The 7,380-nt window shown below is 40.8% G+C and overlaps 1 protein-coding gene across 7 annotated transcripts in view; it reads right to left on the reverse strand.

Annotated features, from left to right (window-relative positions):
• Positions 1-7,380, reverse strand: part of KCNQ1 (potassium voltage-gated channel subfamily Q member 1) — a 587,589-nt gene that overhangs the window by 216,393 nt on the left and 363,816 nt on the right. The window lies entirely within an intron of this gene.

Genomic DNA, 7,380 nt, shown 5'->3' on the forward strand with positions numbered 1-7,380 from the left:
TATCCTTACTAGGATCACTAATGTGAAAGGGAAGAAGAGCTGCAGTCTCTGTTCATTACCCCAAAGCTGAATTGACTTATGCACAGTGGACATTGAATATACTGTTCAGGCAGGTGTTTTAGTTATGTAGATATTCCTGCAGAATGTACTGTATTTGCTTTTCTCAAACACATGTAGCTAGCAGATTTCTCATTAAATTCACTTATAATCAGTTTAAGCAACCCATATTCAGCAGAGGTAATCTGAATGAGTGATTTGACAGAACATAACATTTTCACAAGTGCACAAGCAGAAGAGCATAACCTTGCTATAAGACCCTTGTCCAATTCTTTAACAGGCTGCAAAAAGGATATTATGCATGCCACTGGACTACATAACTTTTCTGCTACTAAAGGTATAAAATATCACAACACCAGAAAGCACTATGGATTTCTTACTGTCAACATTAGCTTGAACAAAGGATTTGTGTGAAAGATCTTCCTTTAAAGCCTCATTGCTAAGAGTAAAACATTCATGCCATGCATACAGGAGATTTTCACAGCGTTGAGTTAACTTTTAGGTCACTAGACAAGACTATACTTTTGACAACTATGGTGTTACCAAACCTAAGTATTCAAAGAGGATAAATCAGCTTCCCTCTTGCCAGTTACAAATGTGGGGCCCTTAACATTTATGAATGATTTGTTGGGTTTTTTAATTCGTTTTCTGGTGTTTAAGCCTTGAGAGTGCACCCTGAACATACTTTCAAGATTTCCTCCATGATTATTTTTACATGAAAGATGAAATTCTTACATAAATCACTTTGAACCTAGAAGTTGAAGCTTTAGTTAAACAAATAAACAAACAAAAAAACCCCTTAATCATCAAGTGTTGTGAGACCTATGATGAAGTGGGAACTCGGAAGTGGGAAACACAAAGCCCTGCATTGCATGGCTGGGGTTGGGTAGGTGAACGAGGGCACCAGCATTCTTTCCAATTCTAATTCCTTCCCTGCCACTTAGTGTAACCAGAAAGAAACAAGGCAAGACAACTCCATTGGTCTGGAAAACTCCAGCTACTTTACAGGCCTAATGGCTCCAAAGTAATACCATCTGCTAGTTAGCATACATGGTCTCCTGTGGTTTTCAGTCCTCTGTGCCTGGTGTTACATTAATTCCTTCACAAAATTCTCACCAGGTACCAAACACAGTCCACAAGAGCACCTTAGGCCAACTGGCACTAGGCCAGCAGGTAGATTTTCTCCTTTAAAATCTGGGTTTCAATATTAAGGGCAGGATTTTGCCAACTCATGATGTCACACATTTCTCACAAACCAGGACTTAGGCAGCTGTAGGACAAAGCCTTGACACATCCTGGCCATGGGGACCCTGGGATTGGGGAGAGGTTTCTCGATCCCAGGGGGGGCCCCCGGAGTGCCAGGACCTTAAAAAACCCACATGTGCAGCCCAGCTGCACATGAGGTTTTTTGACCTCCCAATACAAGCAGGTTCGGGACTAACCCCAGTACAATCCCAGGGCTGGGACCAATAATCAGATGATAGTCAATCTGAGTCCTGGGACCCACTGAAGTCTCGAACTGACCCTAGTGTGTTCCCAGAGTTGGAACCAGCCATCATGGCCCTGGGCTCCCCCTGCACTGGCAAGTAGTAATGGACTGATTGGGATCTGCTCCCTGATCCCAAAAAAGCACGTCCTGCCCTGCGTGTGGCATGTCAAGAGATGCAATTGTTAGGATTGGGGATCATGCCATTAAATGAACGTGTGCCCAGGGCCTAAGAACCAGAGACAAAATTCTGATAATTTAACCAATAAGACTCTAATCCTGCAAACCCGCGATGCTTAGCTTTAAGCATACATATAGCTTCATTGGCTGCAATAGGGCAACATCTCACGTAAGGAAAGTTAGGCAGCTGCATAAGGTTGGTGTCTATACTTTTTCACTTTCTCAGAGGAGAAACAAACAGCTTATTATGGCACTGCTTTAGAAAAAAATAGTGTTAGTATTATTAATAACTAAATGCTGGGCAAAATTCCTAATGTTTGTACAACATGGTATCAACTGGAAGGGCACCATATGATCACTGAGCTTCATTCTGCAAAGCGTTTCTCAATTTTTTTGAAAAACCCAAACTCACCAAACCCAGATTATTGTCACTGTTTAAAGTGTCCACGGTTACAAGAGTCAGCCTATTGCAATTTACATTGCTCAGAGCCAATGCTAAGAAAACTCTGTACTCAATCAAGGCAGCATCATGAACTACCATACTTCTTTCTGGAGATTTGAGACGCGACAAAAAAGCAGCCAAAACCTCAAATCAAAATTCCCTGGGTTTCTTAAAATGAACCAAACACTCCCAGCTGTTGCCCTTAAAGACATTCATTTGCATGTTGCAGAGACAGAAAGACATAAAATAAATTGCTACAATTTAACACCTTCAACTTTTTGGAAATTACAAGTATGAATCCCAATTTCATAGATGAATTTTTAAGACTAAAACCAAAGATCCCTGAAAAGTGGCAACCTTGGATTCCAATCACAATTTAAGTGATTTGATCTCATTCTTAAACAACTTGCAGGATGTCATCCTGTTCACCAAATGTTAACTTTTAATCCATGAAAAACAAGTTTCCATTTGAACAGCAGGGTGCTGCTGACAACTGATCAGAATTCCTGCAGTATTTTTGTCCACTCATCTTACAGCAAATAATATGTTCTATTTTATTCTAACTCACACATTATTCACAGCAGAGTTTTGGGGAAGAGTCATCCTTCAGAGAAGTGTGTACAATGAAGTGAACTGAAGAAAATACTGGTTCTCTCCTGCTAAGTTTCAATGTTATAAACAGCTACTGGTGTATTGGTTTGTCAAGCTTTTGCACTGAAAAAGGTGAGAAGACAAAATCCTGGTTTGGCTTGACCTAATTTGGGGGTTTCTTGTGAATTTAGTGGCAAACTAAGGCCTTTACTGGGCAGCAATCATTGAACATATTAGAAAACAGAAGCTAAGGATTAACCTCTCATTAAAACTACTGTTGACCTTATGGGAGTGATTATTTATTAGTCAATGAAAATCTTGGCATAACCTCACAGCTCATATAGCTATTCAGGTTTATTAGCAAACCAAAAAAAAAAAATCACCAAGAGTTAATGTTATTAAATCACTCAATACTTTAATGTTGTTTGTGTTACCCTGTAAAGCATCATGTTATCCAGGAGGCAATTAAGATTTAAAAGTATATTAAATTTATTAATCTAATTATTACTGGTCATTGATTTGGTGACCATATTAAAAAAAAAAGACTGAACAAGCTATCTTTGTTTTGTCAGAAGAGCAGGAAATTTTGTTTAGAACACAGAGTTAAAAAGTAAGGACTTGGTTTTATTCAGATGCTTGTGGAGCACCACATTTAAATCTGAGAGAGATTATGAGAAAATTTGCTGCAGGCTGTCAGACCTCATTAAGTTAATGGAACTGGTAAATTGGCTCATTTCCAGTACATTGTAGAAAGAAAAGTGTTTTCAGCTAAAGAGTGAAGGGGATCCAGTTTCGCTTTGGCAGCTCAAGGAGATTATTAGCTATAAATAATAGCTGCAGTGAAATGACTTATATGGCACTGCTTGATTAAAATGAATGAGGGGGAGACACAAAATCCTGAAGTTTTAAAATAAATTATACAGTCTCCTTGTTGAACTTAATCTAGAAAAAGCTATTTGTATACATTTCTGTTAAAGGCACTGGCAATTATATAGCTGACCTTAATGTCTTCATAAAAAGCTTTACTACAGCTAAAATCACCAACAGAGTGAAAACACTTCATTTGAAATGGACTTAAAATTCTATGGGGAAAAAAAGAGAGGGAGGTTGTTAGAATATTGATTGTTCAGCCCACATTGCTGATGCATCAAGACATGCAGCACAGAGGTTGATCGTCTCTCTCTGTAGTATCGCTGACACTATGTCTGGAAAACCACATACAACTATATGCCTCAACAGTGGGAAAAACGTCAGTACCAAGAAGGGATTCAGAGCACAACAATTAAAGTGTTGGATAAAATTATGAGACAACCCTTAATTTTGTTTTATACTGTACCTGTGTTTTAAACAACTCTGAAAATGAGGGAAAGGATAATTATAGTCAAGTACACAATACTGAAGATGGAAAATATCATCAAGCTGATCCCAGAGCATATAATGAACAATACCTAATATTAAAAGAAAGGAAATTTTCCATAGGCATACTCAACCTAACAGTGATATTTATGAGACTGAAATAGCCTCCCAAAGGAAACAGTGGAAGATCCATTGGTTGAGTGATGTAATCCTAGATTAGACAAAACACTATGAAATATACTATAGAGAACTTCCTGCCTTGGCAGAGACGGACATGACAGCTTAATAGGGCTTGTCCTGCTCCAGATTCCAAGTCTACAAAATGTCTTCAAGGAACAGTGTGCTGGGTATTTTCACTCCATCATTAACTAATATGAAGAGCTTCGGGTCAATCTAACACATGGAATACTTACCAGATCCTACCCCCAAATGCTATTGAAATTGCAGACAGTGCATTGGCTCCTTTGGGAGCCAATGTGCGTTTTCAAGTTTCTTGTGTTGAGAGCACAACACATAATATTAAGGTCTTGATCCTAAATCTTGCTTCTGAGTAATCCTATCAAATGAAGGTGTTTCCACACCACCGGTGAAACTTTCAAGTTGAGATTTAACAAAATATTGAACAAAATGAGCAACATACCCACATTTCAAACACTCTCATGTTTTGCTCTTATTGAGATCTGGGTCTGGATTTGGGCTTCAGACATTCCCAGTGTTTGGGATTTGGATCTGAGTTCTTTTTTCAGGCTTACCTCTGCTTACCACTGCTTTCAAGATGGACAAGTACTCTCTTATTCTTCTGCGGTAATTTGAACATTTGTGAAAGATGCTGATTCACAGCACTGGAAAATGGGGTCCTGTGTTTCATGTAGACATTGGCAAAAGTAGTTCAAGCTCTCCTCATATCATCTTTTTTGTCCCTCTATCTTTTTCCAAAGAGTCATAGCTACTTAAGCAAAATGTGGGTCAGCCTCCATCTATTCAACCTGTGTTTTCTTTACTGAAGCTGCCAGCGATGGTAGCATTTCACATGACAGAGAGAAATGCAGACCCATCAGCTTCAAACAGGAATGACTAACTCATTTCACATAGGCTGCTTCATATTGATTTGGGCCAAATGCAAACCTGTTACCTAGATCTAAAATATCACCAGTTTCCCCAGGCTTCCCGCCCCACTGGGTGTGTAAGCATTTCAGTATCTGTATGCGTCTGCCTTTACTTTAGATTCACTGGTGACTGACTTCTGAATTCTGCCAAAAAAAGTAAACATCAGGTCCCCTGCTTATGAATGAAAGCTTTATTCTACTACAGGATTTCTGCACACAAGAGACTGCCTCCAGCAACCAGCTGAGCTAAACGCGAAAAAAGATACACCAGTGTACTAACATGCAAACACTTCCAACAGAAGGCTGGAAGAGGAATTTATCCAAGCCTGTAAGCATGCCAGTCATGTTCTGATGCTGAGGTGCCACTTTGAAGAGTTAGGCATGCTTAAATACCTGACTTAACATAGTTTTCTTTATCCCAAAGAGACTGGAAAGGTTGTAAATGATAGCAGCTGTCAAAAGAAGGATGAACCACAAAAACCTTCAAGAACAGCCTGCCTGCTACATACAGAAACATAACCATGAAGAAAAATCTGAATGTAGCTATTTGGAAACATGATTCATAAATAAAATACCAATTTATGTTGTATACAGTGAGAGCAATATGCAGGCAGAAAACTGAAAGTTTTTTATTCTCTAAAAAAAATCCACGAAGACTATCCTGAGGGTGGGGAGGAGATGTACCAAAACAGTCAGAATGGGCAAGGAAACAGGAAGGGAAAGAAAAGCACTTTTTGCTAATTACTGACAGAAAGAAGAGCTAAAAAAATTAAGCTATTCTGATGTTTATATTTGATTTCTTAAAGATTGGGGCAAGGAGGATACACAAGTCAAAAAAAGTTGTATCGACTTTATGATCATTAGAACCTTTCTTTATTTTTCATACTTTGGGCGAGTTCAATCTTTACATTTCGCAGGTGCTAAGTCTAAGGAATGTCAATCTGTATTAAGGTTAGGAAGTGCTAATGATCAGTCACATGTTTGGGGTTAACACCCTCTCTAGTATGCACTGCTCAGAACTGCTGCTGCAAGGGTGGCAAGTAGGGGCATGGCAAGGGACTGCAAGTCCGCTCAATCCTGCCCCTCTCACAGGCTCTCTAGCCACAGTAAAGGCCAAGGAAGGAGAGGAGGGGAAGGTGTATCCTGCACTGCTTGGATCACCCCCTCACCTCTTTTACCTTCCAAATCACCCAGGTGCCTCCCATCAGCTTCTGGATCTCTCCTCCACCCCTCAGTCAGTGCCTCCATTCCCAGATTCCTCCTGCAACCCCAAACTGGCCCTTCCACCATAAATTGCTGCATTATAGTAGGAGTGCTGCAAGCAGATCAAGGGAAGTGATTATTACCCTTTATTTGCCACTGGTGAGGCCACATCTGAACTACTGTGTCCAGTTTTGGGCCCCCTACTATAGGAAGGATGTGGGCAAATTGGAGCAAGTCCAGTGGAGAGCAACAAACTTGCTTAGGGAGCAGGGACACATGACTTCTGAGGAAAGACTGAAAGAACTGGGCTTATTTAGCAGGGAGAAGAGAAGACTAAGGAGTGATTTAATAGCAACCTTCAGCTACCTGGTGGCTGCTTACAAACAGGATATAACTAGACTGTCCTCAGTGGGGGCAGATGACAGAACAAGGAGCAGTGGTCTCAAATTGCAGCAAGGGAAGTTCAGGTTAGATATTAGAAAAAGAACTCTCTCACTAGATGAGTAGTAAAACACTGGAACCAGAACCAGAGAAGTTGTGGAATCTCCATCCATGGAGATTTTTAACACCCAGCTAAACAAAGCCCTGGTTGGGATGATCTAGTTGGGGCTGGTCTTGCTTTGAGTAGGGGGTTGGACTAGATGACCTCCTGAGGTCCTTTCCAACTCTCATGGTCTATGATTCCATGATTGCTGTACTGCCACCCTAATCACAGAATCAGGGTTGCAAGGTCCAGCAGGGGCTGGAGCTGGGCATGCAGGGTCAGCATGGCCTGCAGGGACCCCAGGATCTGGCTGGGAGGGCATACCGCCCACCAGCATCTCAACCACTCTTGGGTTGATTGGGATGACAGGACTGATCCAGGAGCTGATCTGGGGCAGAGGGAGTGACTGAGGTGGCACAGGAGAGATCAGAGGGTGAAAAGAGTGCCCCACACACCTTCTCCCCCCTTCCCTCTT

Source organism: Alligator sinensis, unplaced genomic scaffold (assembly GCF_000455745.1).
Source record: "Alligator sinensis unplaced genomic scaffold, ASM45574v1 scaffold983_1, whole genome shotgun sequence".
Classification (NCBI taxonomy): Eukaryota; Metazoa; Chordata; order Crocodylia; family Alligatoridae; genus Alligator; species Alligator sinensis.